Consider the following 20,437-nt stretch of genomic DNA (forward strand, 5'->3'; position numbering starts at 1 on the left):
AACTGTGACCATGGACGCCTCCCTGATTGGGTGGAGGGGGCATTATCAGGGACGGACAGCCCAAGGCATATGGCAAAAACATGAGGCTCACTTGCATATCAACGTCCTAGAGATTAGAGCAGTACTGTTAGCAGTGCAGTCCTTTCAAGACTCTCTTCCTCTGGGGACCATTGCAATCCAGTCAGACAACATGTCAGGGGTGTGGTATATAAACAAACAAGGAGGGACCAAATCTTATTCCCTATGTCAAGAGGCCTTGAGAGTATGGCATTGGGCAGAGTCCACCCAGCACTTTCTGACAGCAATGCACATCCCGGGGAAATCCATCGTAATAGTGGACAAACTAAGCAGAGCCATTCTGTTGCCACATGAGTGGACCCTCAAGAACGAAGTGGCAGAAATGATCTTGCCTTGCTGCTATCTCTTTGCAACTCCCACAAATACCAAATGCAGCAACTACTTTGCCCTAATCCCCCCCAGTGGGGGAGTCTCCGAGGGATGCGCTCATTCACGATTGGCCCCCGGGTCTTCTTTATGCCTTTCCACCTTTCCCTCTAATTCCCAAAGTTCTGCAGAAAGCCAGTGCCCTGGGAAGGACATTTATCATAATAGCCCCCTTTTGGCCTCGTCAGATTTGGTTCCCCTTCCTGAAGCCTCGTCTTTTGAAAGAGCCCTGGATCCTGGACCCAGAGCTGGATCTTCTGACCCACTCGTCAGGAGCTCTTCACCCTTCTCTATAGTCCATCAAACTGACAGCGTGGCTGCTCCAATTCCAAGAATATCCAGGTTCCAAAATTTGTCAGCGAAGTTTAACGCATACTACTGTCTTCCCATAAGTCCTCAACTAGAAAGCTTTATCTTAGTAAATGGAGGAGATTTTCTATCTGGGCCCACTAAAGCAATGTTGACCCGTTCCTTGCTTTGATATCGGATATATTGGAATTTTTGACCAAGCTATTTAATGAAGGGGCTGCAGCAGCAACTATTCGAGTTCGTCTGACTGCTATATCAAATTTTCTTGTTGGTGAACTAGGGGACAATGTCACATCTCATACAATAGTGAAGGCCTTTCTAAAAAGTGCGATACATTTGAGGCCCCCTGTTAGATCCACTACTACTCCATGGAATCTAAATCTTGTTCTGTCAAAGATTATTCTTCCTCCATTTGAACCAGCATCTTCCTGTGAATTGAAATTTCGCTCATGGAAAACTATTTTCCTAGTGGCTACCACCTCTGCATGCAGAGTTTCAGAATTACAAGCGGTGTCAGTAAGGCATCCATATTTGATACTCCACAAGGATAGAGTTTCACTCAGAACAAACCCCTCTTTCCTACCAAAGGTGTGCTCAGAATCTAACCTTAATAAAACCATTGATTTGCCAGTTTTCTTTCCTAATCATACTAATAGATTGGAGTACATGCTTCACAAACTTGATGTTCACAGACAGCTCTGTTTTTATTTAGAAAGGACAAAAGACTACAGACAGTCTGACCAACTGTTTGTATCATTTTCAGATTCCAGGAAAGGTGTCGCAGTTTCCAAATCTACCTTATCTAAGTGGCTTATGGACTGCATATCTTTTGTTTATAGTTCTGCACATATTCCCTTGGAAAACAAAGTTAGAGCTGTCTCTTCTTCTGCTGCTTTTTCGGCCAGGCTACCAATTGATTCTATTTGTATGGCAGCTACATGGTCAAATCCACGTACCTTTATTACTAAGTAGACAAGACTTCTAGGGACAGGGCTTCCTTTGGTTCTGCTGTCCTTAGACAGGTACTCCCATGAGCCACCGAAGATTGTGATGCTGAGGACATTACCATCAGTAAGATTGAAGGTGAGATAGAACAACTTCACATAAAGAAGTTATGTAGTTACCATAACGTTCCATGTGAGTTGTTCCTCTCGTCTTCATTCTTACAACCCACCCTCCTATCCCCAACCAGTGCCTGGAAGTTCAAAAGTTGACTCTGTCTGTTTTGTTTTTTTCTGAGGAGTTTTTTTTCATTTCACCAGTAAATGAAATTATGAGTATGGTGTTGTTAGTCTGTGGCTATGTTACTAGTTGGCAGCAAACAAGATCTGAGGGAAGTAGAGGAGCATCATGGGATAGGGTTTCTGCCTCAAGCTGTTTGGAGACCTTGAGCTTTGCAATTTGGCCAACTCTGAACCCATCAGTAAGAATGAAGGCGAGAGGAACTACTCACATGGAATGTTATGGTAAGTACATAACTTCTTTATTTCTTAATTGGAATTTCTATTGCATGTATGGTCTTCCATTCTGTAGGATGGATCTTTAAATGTTTTGTAGGTCAAAGATGAAGTACCATTAATGTTGCATAGTATATTTAGCAATGTATTGGGCTCCCTTTGGTGGGAGAATCTAAAATAAAATACAAATTTATAGTTTGTTTCATAGGTAAGTACTCCACTAGCTACCCTTGCAGGCCATTTTAGCCCTAGCCAGTTTCCCTTTTTGTGCTCGAAATAAGCTATCCCATTTGGTTGACAATTAGATAGTACCCTATGAAGAAAAACTGGGACCATACCATATATAATGTGAGGAAACCTGTATGTGGAATAAATTTAACAGCTGCTTCTGTCCATTAGTATTACAGGGGTAGTCCTTGGGTACATTTTCTGTTTCCCATCCATAGAGCTATGGATGGGAAATACTGACATACTGCCACTCACAGAAACTTGGTAAAACCTCATATCCAAGGTAATGTACTACTTCCCCCAGGTTATAACATAATAAGAGAAGATAGAACTGAAGGAAAAGCAGGAGTGATAGCCCTAATTTACCCCAACCCACACATCTTGCATCCTTACATTAAATCCATTCCTAAATTCAATAATGCAGAAATTTTCATAGCCCACCTAAACATTAGTACAAAAAAAAAATATGCATTGCTACATTATACTGCTATATTGCTGTATCCAGGACTGCTTGTAAGCTCCTAAGCCCCCCAAGCCTTTCTGTGTTGGTGGGAAGCCTTCTAGCTTATCAGTGGGAGTGATAAGCACTAGGTAGCCTATCTCCCACAAGATCCAGGTACAGATTCTTAGTTTTAGCACTTGAATTTGCGTATTCGTGCTCACCACTTGTTCAGAACTTGTTGTTAGCACTAAATAAGCTACAAATTACTACAGCACTCAACCTTCCTCTTTACCTAGAGGAAAACAGTTTTTTACTTACTTTCCTCACTTGCTTAGAGAAAAACAGCTCTTATACTCACTTTCCTCATTTGTCTAGAGGAAAGTAATTTATTATTCAGGCATGTCCAAGGGTCAGCTCCCAGTGTTCTCTCCTGTCTATCTGATGAATCTGGGCATTTTGGGGCAATGTAACAATTGCCTCATGTACACAGACAACCCTTTTCTCCTACCACCCAACACCACAACCTGTGAGAGATGCACTTATCTAGCCAAACTGGAGGTAAAACTCTCTTCAACCAAGACTGAACTTGACAGTCAAGAGGAGAAGGTAAACACTTGCACCACACCACACTCATCACATAGTCCCACTAAACCTACACCACCAAAATCCACACATAGAAACACCAAAACATTCACGGAGGTTCTCAGTAATAATCTGCTGAAGCAACAGAGACCTCCAAAGCAGAAACGCAAGCAACCTTCACCCCCCAACACAACCCAAATGACACATAGCCCACAGACTCAGTATGCCACTCAACCACAGCCCATAAGGCAAAACAACGTACCCAACACACTAGTCATAGGTGACTCTATAGTCAGGCACACTGATGTCCCACTCACCAGGCTAAACAAGGAGAAGGTTACTGTCAGCTGATTGTTGGGTGCCAGGATCTGCCACATAACCCAAGCACTCAGGTCACTCCACAACAAGTACAAATATGACTCTGTCATTGTCCATGTTGGTGCGAATGACCTGAGACGTACCTCCCTGGACTATATGAAAAGAGAAATTGAAGAGCTCTCCGATCTTGTAGCCCAGGCAGCTATGACCCTAGCCCTGAGTAGCATCCTGCCATCGCCCAAAATGATACTGCAGTACAAGGACAAAATGCTTCTGATGTCACTCGAAGGGGATCCAGTATCTGTCTGCCTGGAATGACATGGTCGACAGACCACAATGCTTTGCTAGAGATGGCCTGCACCTGTCAGCCCTGGGATTCCGGATACTGGCTAAGGCTCTTGCTGCCACTATAGTGCCTTTTGTAGACGGCTCAAATGACAAATTCACCAGCATAACAGGAACAGGCAAGCAAAAACTGAGGGTAATGCTACTCAATGCTAGAAGTCTAAATCTCAAAATGCACTCCCTCGAGGCACTCCTTAAAATGGAGAACATCAATATCTGTGCATTGACTGAGACCTGGTTTAATGCTCCAGAGAGCACCCCTGCATTACTAGGCCACTCATACCACACTTTTCGGCCACCTAACCTGGACCGGAACACCAAAGGTGGAGGTGTGTCCATATTCATTAAGGATATCCACACCTGCAGGCTAGTTGTTCAGCATAATGCATCCAAGGTTATCCAAGTGCAACTAACGCTGGGCAAAACTGCAATCCAAATTTTAGCTTGCTACAGATCACCCAACATGCCCCAGGATTCCCACTCCTCTTTTCTTGATATACTGGAAAATATTAGGATTCAACCAAACACCCAAATAATGGGTGATTTCAACTACCCCACCATTAAATGGGAAAACTACTCATGTACCAACTCCTTCACTCATCGCTTTCTGGAATTCATAAATTCCAATGCCCTGGATCAACTTATCCACACCCCCACCAGGGGCAGCAATATCCTAGACCTAGTCATTACCAACATGAGTGACTGGTGTTCCACACCTAAAGTCAACTCCTCGTTGGTCAGATCCGACCATAAGCTAATCACCCTAGATATCCACATCTAGCCCCTACCCCCCATTAAGGAAATCATAGTAAAAAAATTTCTCCAAAGGCAACTTCATGCTTTTTAAGACAGAAGTGGCAAACTTCATGACACCCATGCAGATGGACAATACAGTTACAACTGCTGAATCCTACACAGATGCTCTCTATAAGCACTTACACGAGTGCACGGATCGTGCTTTCCCAAACAGAACCAAGATACTATCCTTCAAAGAAAGGAAGCCAATCTGGTGGTCCCCTGCCATAAACAAACTCTACAACAGAAGGAAGAAACTGTTGCAAAAGAGAGTAAAATCCCATCCCATGAGTGGAGGAGTTCCCTGGTCAGCCTCATTAAGAAGCTGAGATCCCTTATAAGATCATCCAAAGCTAGCTACAAAAACAAAATTGCCACTGATTCTAAAGACAACCACAAAGAATTCTATAGCTATGTCAAGAATCTCAATGGCAACACTCAGATCTGCTCTGAGTTACAGCACAATGGAATGAAAATTACAGAACCAACTGATATTGCCAGCGTCCTGGCAGATAGGTTCAGTGCTAACTTTACCCCCCTCTCACCCCCTAAAGAGCCCATATCTATACAGGAAGAATGTAGAGTCCCTGTAATCACAACTATGCAGGTAAAAGCTGCACTCTCTAAAGCCAAAAACACAGCATCCATGGGACCAGACAACATACCAGGCTGCATTTTACATGAACTTGAGAACGAATTGGCTCCTCACCTAAGCACCATGTTCAATCATAGTCTCACATCAGGCTTGGTTCCCACTGAATGGCGCACAGCAACAGTTATCCTACTCCACAAAGGGGGAGCCACCACTGATCCTGGGAACTATCACCCTATTAGCCTGACGAGCCTGGTCTGTAAGGCCATGGAACATATCATCATGGAACTCATAAACAAAGACACTGGTAACCTCCAAACTCTGGACCCCACCCAGTTCGGGATTGTGAAAGGCAGATCATGCCTCCTGAACCTGATTGACTTCTTTGAGGCAGTCACCAGAGCTGTAGATGAGGGTAAGGTGGTTCACACAGCCTATCTAGACCTCTCCAAGGCTTTTGGCACCATCCCCCATTCTGGAATTATAGCTAAACTCACTAAACTAGGTATAAATCCCTACGTCACAAGATGGATTGCCAATTGGCTCACTGACAGAACCCACACTGTAAAAGTTGCAGACTCCAAATCTGACTTTAAACCAGTGACAAGGGGACTACCATAGGGTTCAGTCCTGGGACCTCTCCTGTTTGGTATCTACTTTTCTGAAGTACAGGCTAACACAGAAGGCCTTTGGCTAATGAAGTTCGCAGATGACTGCAAACTAGGAGCCATAGTTGAGTCGCCAAATGATGTGGACATCCTACAGAAGGGCCTCCCTGTGACAGATGCCTGGTGTCAGAGCCATGGCCTCAAGCTCAATGCCAAAAAGTGCATTGTCATCCCCTTTGGTAAAAACTCTGTATCCATGAACTACCACATACGCAGCAGTCTACTTAATGCCGAATGTGTGATAAGAGACCTGGGGACCCAGGTGGACAGTAGTATCTCCTTTGATAATCACATCACCACAGTAGTCAGGAAATCCTTCTAGATGGCACACCTCATCAGAAAAAGGTTCTCATCTAGGAAAAAAGAGGTAATTGTTCCCCTCTACTTGACGGTATTAAACCTATTATAGAGTACAACACCCCTTTTGGAATGTACCTCACAAGACATCTGCAGCAGGTGGAAAGGCCACAGAAGTACCTCACAAAGAGGATTACTGGCCTCAAACAGATGTTCTACACTGACCATCTCAAAAAACTCCAGCTTTACTCCGTAGCATATCGCCTACTCCGAAGTGATCTCTGCCTAACATATAAAGCTATGTCAAACCCAGAGCTGTTGGACATGCTACACCTAAAGAAATCCCAATCCCTCAGAGCTACATGCTCTACATCCTAAACCTTGTCACCACAGTAAACAGGACATGCTGGAGAGATAGATTCCTGTCCCAGAGCATTCCCATACTCTGGAACAAGCTACCCATCTCTGTCAAGCAAAGTTCCTCATTAGCACTCTTCAAGAAAAATCTTGATAAATGGATGGGAAACAGGAAATACACCCCGGGGATTACTTCTGTGGCTCTGCTCGACAGGGGTACAGGAAAATAACTTCCTTGAGTGGCGTAAGCCAGGGAATCTTGTTGGCTAGGCTTACTTAGGCTCTTGGGCAAGATAGGCTGTGTGAACCACCTTAAACTCATCCATGGCTTTGGTGACTGCCTCAAAGAAGTCAATCAGGTTCAGGAGGCATGATCTGCCTTTCACAAACCCGAACTGGGTGGGATCCAGAGTTTGGAAGTTACCAATATCTTTGTTTATGAGTTCCATGATGATACGTTCCATGGCCTTGCAGACCAGGCTCGTCAGGCTAATAGGTCGATAGTTCCCAGGATCAGTGTTGGCTCCCCATTTGTGGAGTGGGATAACTGTTGCTGTGCACCATTCAGTGGGCACAAAGCCTGATGCAAGGCTATTATTGAACATGGTGCTTAAGTGGGGAGCCAGTTCGTTCTGAAGTTCATGTAAAATGCAGCCTGGGATGTTGTCTGGTCCCATGGATGCTGTGTTTTTGGCTTTAGAGAGTGCAGCTTTTACCTGTGTAGTTGTGATTACAGGGACTCTGCATTCTTCCTGTATAGATATGGGCCCTTTAGGGGGTGAGAGGGGGGTAAAGTTAGCACTGAACCGATCTGCAAGGATGTTGGCAATATCAGTTGGTTCTGTAAATTTCTTGCCTTTGTGCTGTAACTCAGAGCAGATTTGGGTGTTGCCATCTAGATTCTTGACATAGCTATAGAATGCTTTGTGGTTGTCCTTGGATTTAGTGACAATTTTGTTTTCGTAGCTAGCTTTGGAGGATCATATAAGGGATCTCAGCTTCTTACTGAGGCTGACCAGGGAGCTCCTCCACTCATGGGATTTTACTCTCTTTTGTAACAGTTTCTTCCTTTTGTTGTAGAGTTTGTTTATGGCAGGGGACCACCAGAGTAGCTTCCTTTTCTTGGAGGATAGCGTCTTGGTTCTGTTTGGGATAGCACAATCCATGCACTCGTGTAAGTGCTTATAGACTGCATTTGTGTAGGATTCAGCAGTTATAACTGTATTGTCCATCTGCATGGGTGTCATGAAGTTCACCACTTCTGTCTTAAGAAGCATGAAGTTGGCTTTGGAGATATTTTTTACCATGGTTTCCTTAATGGCGGGTGGGGGCGGGATGTGGATATCAAGGGTGATTAGCTTATGGTCGGATCGGACAAACGAGGAGTTGACTTCGGGTGTGGAACACTGGTCACTCATGTTGGTAATGACTAGGTCTAGGATATTGTTGCCCCTGGTAGGGGTGTGGATAAGTTAATCCTGGGCATTGGAGTTTATGAATTCCAGAAAGCGTTGAGCAAAGGAGTTGGTACACGAGTAGTTTTTCCAGTTAATGGTGGGGTAGTTGATGTCGCCCATTATTAGGGTGTTTGGTTGAACTCTAATATTTTCCAGTACATCAAGAAAAGAGGTGGGTATCATGCTTGGGCATGGTGGGGGATCTGTAGCAAGCTACAATTTGGATTGCAGTTTTGCCCAGAGTTAGTTGCACTTGGATAACCTTGGATGCATTATGCTGAACAACTAGCCTGAAGGCGTGGGTATCATTAATGAATACCTTTGGTGTTTCAGTCCAGGTTACATGGCCGAAAAGTGTGGTATGAGTTATAGCCTGTAGTGCAGGGGTGCTCTCTGGAGCCTTGGACCAGGTCTCAGTCACTGCACAGATATTGATGTTCTCCATTTTAAGGAGTGCCTTGAGTGAGTGCATTTTGAGATTTAGACTTCTAGAATTGAGTAGCAATACCCTCAGTTTTTGCTTGCCTGTTTCTGTTACGGTGGTGAATTTGTCATTTGAACCTTGCCTAAAAAAGGCACTATAGGGGTGGCAAGAGCATTAGCCAGTATCTGGAATCCCAGGGTCGCCTGGTGCAGGCCATCTCTGGCAAAGCATCGTAGTTTGTCGACCATGTCATCCCAAGCAGACAGATACTGGATCCCCTTGGAATGACACCAGAAGCTTAGTCAATTGTTGAAGTCAATCATTTTGTCCTTGTACTGCGGTATCATTCTGGGTGATGGCAGAATGCTACTCAGGGCTAGGGTTATACCTGCCTGGGCTACAAGATCAAAGAGCTCTCCCATGTCTCTTTTCATTTAGTCCAGGGAGTTACATCTCGGGTCATTCACACCAACATGGACAATGAATGAGTCATATTTGTACTTGTTGTGGAGTGACCTGAGTGCGTAGGTTATGTGGTGGATCCTGGCACCCGACAGGCAGCTGACAGTAACCTTCGGGTCTATATCAGTCCGTCGAAATAGCTGATTACTGAACACCAGATATCTGAACTGTTACGTTCGAACACTGATTATCACAAAGCCGTGGAACACTGAATTCTTTCCCAGAGAAAGAATTTGGTGGGCCATTTCTGTGGCTTCATGATTATCTGGACTGTGGTGGGAAGTTACGGGTTGGGTTCAGGTAAGTGTGCGATTGTGTGGACGTTAGGGTTAGGGCGCGGGTTAGGTGATTTAGGGTTAGGGTGCGGGTGAGGTGGGTTTGTGATAGTGACAGAGTTTAGGGTTAGGGTGGGATAGGTGAGTTAGGGTTAGGGCGCGAGTCAGGTAAGTGTGCGATAGTGATGGACCTTAGGGTTAGGGTTTGGGTTAAGGTAAGTGGATAGATAGTAGTGTATGTATAGTTTAGTGAAGGGTTAGATGTAGGATTTTAAGTGTATGTGTGTGGATTGCTGTTTTTTTGGTGTGCTTGTGCTGTGTGTGTGTTTCTTGGAACAGCGATTTTTTTTCCCTGGAAAAAATCGCTGTTCTAAGACTTCGATGTTTTTGCACTTCGTGGTTAGAAGTTCGAACATATGGTATTTGAACTTCAGCCGTTTCGGTGAACTGATATAGACCCTAACCTTCTCCTTGTTTAGCCTGGTGAGTGGGACATCACTGACCTTCGCCAATGGCTGCTCTGACTGGCTGGGATAGAAAAGGGGATATCTTTTGGGCCCAGAAGAGGAGGGAGTTTATTTTGGCTCTCACTTTGCCTATGTGGAAATGGAAGTTTAGTGACTGATCAAGTCATAGTCCTAGGTATTTGAAGGTAGAGGTTGTCTCCATGGCTTAGTTATGTAAATCAAAGATAGTTAAAAAGTCAGGTGCTTGGTGAATTTTCTGTGGGGTTTAAAAAAGCACAGTTTTCATCTTGGTGGGTTAGTGAAGTAGTTTATGGTTTATGTGCCACTGGTGGAGCTCATGTAAGTCTGACTGGAGTTGGTATTGAATGTTGGTGTGACAGGGACCAGATCAGTAAACAACTATGCCATCAGCATACATGATAAGTGTAATGTGGGGGAGTTAACAAGGTAGTTTGCTAATAAATATGGAGAAGAGGAAGAATGGATCCTTGTGGTACACCTTTGGTAATAGGTACAGATTCTGATTGGGAGGAACCTGTTATAACTCTGATGTGCTTGTCAATGAGGAGGTTTTTAAATGAGGGAGTGGTGTCTGGACTGATACTAATTATAATTAGTTCGCTTTGGAGATAATAGTGGTCAATGAGGTCAAATGCCTTTGTCAGGTCTATAAATAGGGCACCTGTAAGGAGGCCACTATCAGAGCGTAGTATGATATTAGCAGTTTGGGACCAAAGTGCTGTCATGGTACTTTGTCCAGGCCAGAATCCATGTTATTGGGATGAGAGAGAGTGGTACTGCTGAATAGAGAGGGGGCACTGAGTATAAACTGTCTTTTCAAGAAGTTTACCTAGAACTGGGAGGATGGGTATAGGGCAGATGTGAGAGTTACCTTTTTGGTTGGTTTACTTTGGGAGGGGTATATTTAGAGCAGTTTTCCAAATCTGTGGTATAAAGTTTTATGTGAGACACAGATTATATATGTGGGTGAGAGGAAGACATAGATGCTCTCTGCAGTGATATATGAACCAGGGGGTTATGTTGCTAGATCTAGGAGGGGTGTCAGTGAAAATATTTGCAAGTAGAATAGAGACTTCTTTAGCATATATGCATTTGACGTGGAACAAAGGGATTAATGGTGGCAGGGTGGGCAATGCATGATCAGTGGGGGAAGTGGAGTTTATTGATGAGAGATTACTAAATTCTTTAAGGAAATCATCTGGAAAAAAGTTTGCTCTACCACATTGAATAGTGTTTGCAGCCAGGATATCAGGAAGAGGTTTTCTTTCCATAAGTAGGTTAACGTCTTTCCAAAATTGTTTGAGGAAATGTCAGAAGGTAATTTGTTTCTTTGGTTGGAGATTTCTTTTATGCCTTTTGATGTACTTCTTGCCTTGGAATTATTCCCTTTTTATTTAGCTTTTTTACTATGCCTGAGTGGGGAATTGTATCCAAAGGTTTAGCCAGATTTAGGTTTGCAGTGTGTACCTTTTTGCCTTCATCTATTCTTTGGTGACCTTATCAAAAAATCCCCCAGGTTGAGTATGCATAACCTGCCTTTGACAAATCCAACTGATACAGGTCCAGTGTTCAGAGGTCCCCAGTGTCCTGATTGATTAATGCCATGATAAGTCTTTTCACATCTTTGCATTTGAGGCTGGTCAGACTTATGAGTTTATAATTGCTTGGGTCTGTGGAAGGTACTCACTTATGCAGAGCAATGACTGTAGCTGTTCTTCATTCACTTAGTACAAAACCTGGAGGCTCAGATTGAGCAGTGTTGTTAGGGGTGTAGCTAAATCAAGCTTCATGCTATTTAAGATGCATCCAGGGATATTGTCAGGACTCATCAATGCAGTATTTTAAGCTTTTGATAGCACTTTTAGGACTTGGTTTTGGTGATAGCTGGAGGCGAGTCAGTTTCAGGTATATCTGGAGGGACAAATGGGAGGGAGAGAGGGGTAAAGTTAGAGCAAAATTTATTGGCCAATAGTATCACTTTATCTTCAGCCTCAGTGTAGGTAACATTGTTCACAATCAGCTCAGTGCATTGCTGCATTGTACTTCTGAGACTATGAACTTAACTAAAAAATTGGGATTGCCTTTGGGTTGGGTAGCTACTTTAGCCTAAAACGTGGCTTTTGTGAAGTTTATTAAGCAACTAAGTTGTTTGTTTATTTCAGTGACAAGGGCTGGAACACTCTAGAAATTACATTTTTTCTTTCTTTCTTCCTTTTGGTCAAAATTATTTTCCTTTTATTATAAATCTTTTTGGTATTATGGCTCCACCATGTGGTTTTGCTATAGTGGCTTGCCCTGCACTTGTCTGTATGGGATACAGATGCACCTGTGCATCTGTTTACATGCTGGTGTGGTGTAACATTTCTGCATATTCAGTGGCGTTAACTGGGTTTGGTGGGGATTTGAAGCTTGTCAATGTATAACTTAGGGGTATGTAGTTTGCCTTAAAGAAATTTCTAAAGGTACCTTGGGTGAAAGGGATTTCTGTTTTCAATTTTACTTCAGAAGAGACTACTTTATGGTAAGACCTAACAAGTGGAAAAGATATGCAAGAGATGGTGCCGGATGCTCTCATATGTGTAAAGACAAGATTCACAATGTTATTCCCCCAGTGGGTACTCTGACTAACTAAACTAGGACATTTGTATTTACAAAGTCCAGGAATCTCTGTGCTTGTGCACTTGTGGTGGTGTAGGTTTCCCAGTCTATAGTTGGATAGTTTAGATCACCTAGGAAAATGGTATTGGGTTTAATACTGACTCTAATTCCTGCAGATAGGCATTGTGGCTTTCTTTTGTCATACAGGGAGTTCTGTATTTAGCTACTATATGGTTTGGGACATCTCTGATGGTTATTTAGACATGAAGAAGCTCTAGTGCATCATGCTGCTTAACTAGCCTTGATGTAAATCTCTTCTGGACGCAGACTGAGACACCTCCACCTTTTTTCCCCCTTCTGTGGAGTAACTGGTCTAAATGTGTAGAAGGTGTTATAGCCCTGTACAGCTGGAATACTCTCCACTATTTAAAAAACATGTCTCAGTCAAGCCACACAAGGACAGAGAAGACCCACCTTATAGACCAGTGGTAGCAAGTGGAGGTTCCCTTACTGAAGCCACAACCATTTACCTTGATTACTTGCTGAAACCTTTAGCAGAAAAGAATAAGTCATACATAAGAGATTCAATGGATTTTCTGAAAAAAATAAAAAAACATTACAGTGGAAGCTGACCATGTTTTATTAACTATTGACGTGGAATCATTGTACACAGTGCTTCCTCACAATTACTGTATAACAGCAGCTATAGAATCTTTACAGAAACATAATCAAGTTACACAGGCACAACTGAAAAGGTTAAGCAAGCTCATTAATCTTGTATTGGACTTTAATTTCTTTACTTTCAATGGCAAACACTACAAACAAAAAAACTGGTATAGCAATGGGGGCTGCCATGCCTCCCAGCATAGCTAACATAGCCCTGGGCAAGTGGGAGGAGGACTTTGTGTTAAACAACACAGACTACATGCAGTATATCACATGCTATTTACATTATACTGATGACATCTTTATTGTGTGAGAAGGTGACACCTTGCAGCTTGGAGATTTTATCACTTACCTCAATCAAAAAAAAAACCCTTCCTGAAGTTTACCTCTTCCCATTCCACCAGTTTCTTAGCTATGCAGATTTCCAAGGACACCAACAATAACAGAGTCACCACTTATCTATTCAGAAAACCAATGAGGGTTAACTTATTACTCCATAGTAAAATCTGCATCCTGCAAAAAACAAGTATAATGTGGTGAAGTCCCAGGGCTATAGATTAACTAGAATTACCACAGAGATAGAACCATTTCTGAGAAACCTGAACAACTTGGAGAATGATTTTCTAGTTAGAGGCTATGAAAGTCAGATGTTAAAAAGCATTCTTGAACCCATTATAGAACTGAAAAGGACTAAAGCACCTTCATTCAACCTCCCCAGTAGGAGAATGTTAAGAAATTCCACAGAGAATAACAAATGCAAAAATAGCTGCATCCTGACAAACACTTTGGATTATCACAGTATCAAAAATAATATTGATGAAAACTGGGACATTGTCACAGGAAAACCTTTTCTGATTAACATCTTAGGTTGTTTACAGGAAGGCCAGGAACATTAGAAATTTTGTTCGACCTCCACATAAATAATTGTATCAGGAAAAGTCACCTTAAATTAGATCTATCATATAGAAATAAAAAAAATCTCAGACAGGAAGCTAGAATAGCCCTCACTCATGCCTACCTTCTTCCCTGCTTAACATATTGCTCACAAATCCTTACTAACCGTAACTCCTCTCTCCTCAGTAGACTTGAGACTACATACCACAAAGTAGCTAGATTTGCAACTCAACAATCCTAAAGATCTGACCACTGTCTCTCTCCAAGATATTTAAATTGGCTTGAACTGCCCCACCTCCTCCTTCTCTCTCAGCTCCAAACCATACACTCAATTCTTTACCAGCCATCTTTTTGCCCAGCCTTACACTCTATCATCTTCCACTATGCTCTTTCAAGAAACCTCTGTAGCTCTTCCCAAGACCACTTAAAAATCTATAAGCCCAAATCTAAAGCAGTATGTAACTTCTACAGCTACCACCCCTCTATTGAATGGAACAAGCTTCCCTTAGCAATTTGAGCACACACACACATCCCAAACAATTTAAACTAACTCTAAAAGAATATTTCAACAGGAAATGTATCTGCCAATGCTCAAACCCTCCTTGAAAACTCTCTACTTCACTCCGCTAATCAATGTATTCCTCTCTCTTACACTTGTACTGTATCCTGTTAGATTAATTGCAAAAAAAAAATATCTTACTCCTATGTTGCTTTTTTATACTAATTACTACTTTAAAAAAATTCTGTGGCTGTAATCTAGTTGTTTTTAACATTTTTCTACTTATAAAATATTTGTATGATGACAAAATTGTAATCTGCATACTCTCAAACACGCTCTTGCTGATTGCCTTATTCTACTTGTATAATATCTGTAATAATTACTAAATGTTATATGTATTTACTGGAGCTTTTCTCCTCAGGCCTCTGCTGAAAAGGTGCTTTGGCTCAGTCAGACATTCCCAGTCAACAAATGTAAAATAAAATAAAATAAATAAATAAATATGACAGAAACACTAAAAGATGTGAAGCTAATCGTACATTTTGTATATTTATACAGCAAGGTGATACTTTTTATTGCCCTTATCTAAAGAAAATCATTAAGACCAGTGCAGGGGTGACTGTAACACTACAAAAGTAATTTAGAGGGCACAGTGCAATTAATGTGATGCATTTTATGTGGACAAGACTGTAAATAAGTGTAGGATTTCATGTCATTTGGCAGAAATCCACTCTCGATGTAAAAATAATGCACTAGTCAAACCCCTTGCTCTTCATAAAAGACACACAGGTTTTAAGTTCCAGATACTGGCTCGCATAGGCATGGGTGATCTTGAAGGAGATATCCCAAATATGTTGGAGAAACATGAACTCATGTGGCAATTAAAGCTCAAATCTTTTAGGAAGCCTGGATTAAACTATTACTGTTCACTTAAAAGTGTACTGGAACTTATAAAATTGCCACATTGTTTACATGACTAATTTTATTTTATTTTATTTTATTCTTTCAGTTGGTTTTAAATACCACGTTAAGTCAGTTTGAATTTAAGTATATATTTTGTTCCCATCATCATACATTTTTTTCCTTTTCTTGTTCTTTCTTTTACTTTATTCAAAATGATGTGCAATAACAATACTAACTAATTATACAATAATAATTTTGTAGATAGTTTTTAGGGTTCTTGGATGCAGACCTGAATAAGTCTAGAAGGATGAAAGCGATTTTTGTTAAAAATAATTATGGAAATAGAATATGATTTTTACAATGGATTTTTTGCATGCAAAGTTTTTGTGTGTGTGTGTGTGTGTGTGTGTGTGTGTGTGTGTGTGTGTGTATATATATATATATATATATATATTTATATATGGGTCTATTTCACTTGATTGAAAGCTCCCTAGACTGAAACTCATTTCACAGAGCACACGATTTACTGAAAGCTCACTTGACTGAAAGCTCACTTGAGTGAAACTCATTTTGTTGAAATGTTTATGCCCTTTTCCCCATTGTAGTGTGATCCTGGAGTTAGTATATATAGTAAGGGGGGGACGCGTATAGTTTGGGTATATATTGTGTTCTAAAAAGAATTATTCATTATAGTTGTAAGTATCCATGTATATGGTTTAAAATGTAGAAAACAGGTGGGGGTCTTCGCCACCCACACCCCCCACACTCCCTTTTCTATATATATACTAACTCCAGGTTTGCACTACATTGGGGAAAAGAGCATATCCTTTCAAGAAAATGAGTTTCAGTCAAGTGAGCTTTCAGTGAAGTGAACTTTCAGTTGTGTGCTCCTTCAAATGTGTTTCAGTCTAGTGAGCTTTCAATCAAGTGAAGTAGACCTATATATACACATATATATATATATATATATATATATATATATATATATATATATATTTAGAGTGACATATGGTCTAAGGTTTATATATTTCCAGCCATGTAGTATTTTGTCTTGGATAAAATCACAGACTTAATACTCTGGTTAAATAAGAGGTACCACATCATTATTAATTTTATTTGAAGTACATAAGGGTTATATTATTATGACAGCTACTAAACAGGGCAGGACCAGCTCGAATGCCACACTGATGGGGGAAGGGATGTGAATTTAACATGTATACCAATAACACTTTGTTTTACAGCACTATAAACCACTCCCTTGCCTGATAAAAAAAATATATATATAGCTAGAAACCTTGTGAGGAAACTATTACTCTATTATTTTTGTTTTACTTGGATTGCTTGTCTGTGTATTAATAAATGATTTTCAACTGGAAACAGACTGCCTACACTGCTTGGATTACTTTGAAATACTTAGTAATTCTGTATAATATTTCAAATTATATATTTTTTATTATTTTTTTTTATTTAAGATAAGTTTAAGTTCACTACTTCTGCTACTATTATCTGATCAATATACACTGATTAACTAGATATATATGGATTGAAAATCTTCCACATAGAGAAGTTTCCTACACTGTTTTGTTTTTGGACCCACTACACTTGTTTAGTGGGTTGTTTGAGACTTCGGGGGATACCACGGAGATTACTTGTATTTTTGTTTTATGTTTCTACATTAGAATCCTAGGTGGAATTCATGAAAGTGTTTTACAAGTTGTAGTTTGGCACGTCACTTTACATCAGCTAAAAAAAAAAGCAAAGATCCAAGTGATGTTTTATTGCAATTCTAAATATTTGCTGGACATTGGCAATCTGGATACCGATGTCTTTAATATCAGGTTTTGACATGAAGGAATATGCATCCCGATAGTTGTAGTATCTACAAAAAGGATCATTTAAAGAAATGCATAGATTCGAACAGTGACTTTATTTACTGATTTTCTGCAATAAAGAAACAGTAATGTTTAACTAATGGTAAATTTTTGTAAGTCCCCTCTCACTGGCCTTTAGTAGCCAGAACAGTATCCAAAAACTCATAAAACGCATTAGCTCAGTTTTGCCCTTAAGGGCAGTAGCTCTCTTCATGAGTTACACTGAATAAGCAGAAGCTAAAGGTAATAATTTTAAAAATTAATCCAGTGTTTGTCAGTGCCAGAAGTTAACATGCATTGCTTGGTTTTGATGTAGTACAGTATGGTAAAATGATATTAGATAATGTATTATAAAACATTTAATTCAATATGGTACCCAACAAAAAGGCCACATTAGACGGGAATATGTTTTATGAAAAGAAGGTATAGTTTTGAGATCAGTGTGTTATATATACTACAGTCTGCACATTGTAGTATGGCTAGACTGAATCTGAGTTACTCCTGTATTTTTGTAGATTCATCACTGTTGCAGCATAAGGCATCTAGATTCAAACACAAAAAAGTTGACTGGATCTCATAACGAAGTATGCATTTATATGTGTGAAAATCTTTTACTCAGTTTCTTAAAGTAAAATAATTGAATGTGCATAATCGTAGGTATTAAAGAATTGTATTTAAGGTTTTGGTCAGTGAAAGAAGGCTTCTTGAGCTGTGATCTTCTATCACAAGCAAATCCTCATGGTGTAACAAGTTTTTAATCTCTTAGTAGACATAAGTAGATGGTTTCTGTTTACAAACTATGTTTTATGAGGGACTGGTTTGAATATCATATATTTTTACTTATTATTAAATGTGTCTTGTGATTGCCTGATTTGGTTGCTTCATTGAAAAAGCATGGTCACTCTTTACATCAATGAAATATCATGGACAGCCCATGGTAGAGATGAAACTGTATGACTGAGTACTACATAATAGTATTTTAGAGTGTCCCATGTTATGTGCTGTATGACAAAGCACATGCAACCTTAAAAAGAGCTTGTGGTAACCTTTTGAGTTTTATCTTGCTAAAACATAAGTAAGACGTTTTCTGAACAGTAGCCTTTCACATTGTCTGATATAATTTCTGAGTTATACATTTCTCTTGGTGAAAAACATTCTATCAGAAGATGAAACTCCAAGGGCAAATTAGGGACAGGATTAGGGTCGAGTTTCATAGAGTACTGCAGCACACCTCCACAGGTCTAATTCCAAGGGAAATGAAGGGATTATTGTGGATGTAACTAGCAAGGAGTAGTACCAGCATGCTGAGCTAAAACTGAGTAACAAAGCAGATGAGCAATGGTAACATGCACAGCAGTGCCATATTACTATACCAAAGGAGTAGTGTGGATGAATGACGTGCATGATGTATTCTCAAAGCCATCCCTCTGTATCCAAAACAGCACAACCAGCTATGTGCAATGCTAAAGCACACAGCAACAGCTGGAGGCATAGAGTGACAGGTATGTCAGCATAGCAAAGCACATCAGCTAACATGAATACCAGTGTGGGTGTGCACACCACAGTGGCCATCCTGGTAATCAGAATCATAAAAAATGGAGAGGAAATGTGGTAGACAAGAAAGTAGGAAAGGACAGTACATTAAGCAGAGGAAAAAGCACAATGGTAGCCAATAACTAATGTATGGTGGGGGGGGGGGGAGGTAATTTTTTGTGGGGATAGTACCCCTTTGCATTATTAAAAGAGGAGGGTAGATGGGGAAGTTGTTGAGGGGTGCTGTACATAGAAAAGTAGGGGTGGACAGAGAATGGGCATATATGAACAGAGAGTAGGCAATAAGAGAAGGGGAGACCTGGTTAATGAACAAAGTTTGGGGAAGGGCAGAAGGAAGGGGTGACTCTTGTAAGGTGTAGAGTTGATTACTGGCATGGTTGACTGCCAGACTGACCCAGAGTGCAACATACCCAGGCACTATACACCTGGATGACAGATGGTTTCTACCATGAAGGCTCAATTGTTGGAGCCCGCTGATTAAATGACTCCCCAAGTCACTACAATTAATAGCCCATGTTCCCAATACAGTCATCTAGGTATCTGTGCATCTCAGCAGCCAACAGACTCCACATCTGCCACCACATTACCACAGATGATACCTACTGTATGCCTTCAGCAGAAGAACCTTCATTCCCCTGAGAGGCAGAATGGAGGTCATAGAGGACCCCTTGGTTACCTTCAACAGAGGAGCTATTGCCCCACTTTGTGAAGTAGACCTAGAGTGCCTCAGTGACACTGTGTCAACTACAACAACTGGCAGATACTGAGGTGAATGCAGCCACACCCACTTCTCTGCCTTAACTGGACTCTCATAAGGAAAACACAGTAGGGGAAAAACAATAAAATTCACATGGCATGAACACCATTGCAGTTATAAATGTGAGTACAAGTGTTCCTCCCCTCACTTCCATTTTCTTTGAATTCCTAAGCACTAATTACATGATTTAACCACCTTAAATATATTCTGCTACAGTGCCCAATGCATTCTTCTTACAACCTCTTATTAATCAACTAAGTATTCTTTTCTTTCTGCTTCTTTTCCCCTCTATTACTGTATAATAAACTTATACTTGTCTTTATATTCGCAGTGAATGTACAAACAGAATTACTTAAACATAAGCATATACTGATTTCAAGTTTTTTTTCTGGTGTATCTCTGCTTTTGTTGTATCTCTGCTTTAATTCTATGTTTTGTGTAACTCTACTACTAGTACTGTAATATTTAATTCTGATATTTGGTGTATCTCTGCTTTAATTCTACATTTTTGTAACTCTACTACAACTGTAATATTTAATTCTGATATTTAAAAAATGTCTGTAATTGTTGGAGCTTTTCTCCCCAGGCCTGCACTGAAAATGGGACTTTTTGGCCCAGTGGACTTTCCCGGTCAACAAATGCCAATAAATAAATAATAAATAAATCTGCTATCTATTTGCCAAACTCACTAAAACATCTCTTCAAATGCTGAATGTTCAACATCTACTAAATGCACACCTGTCTTTTATACTGTA

The sequence above is a fragment of the Protopterus annectens genome, chromosome 1.part1 (genome assembly GCF_019279795.1).
Source record: "Protopterus annectens isolate FY-2018-M chromosome 1.part1, PAN1.0, whole genome shotgun sequence".
NCBI classification, from domain to species: Eukaryota; Metazoa; Chordata; order Ceratodontiformes; family Protopteridae; genus Protopterus; species Protopterus annectens.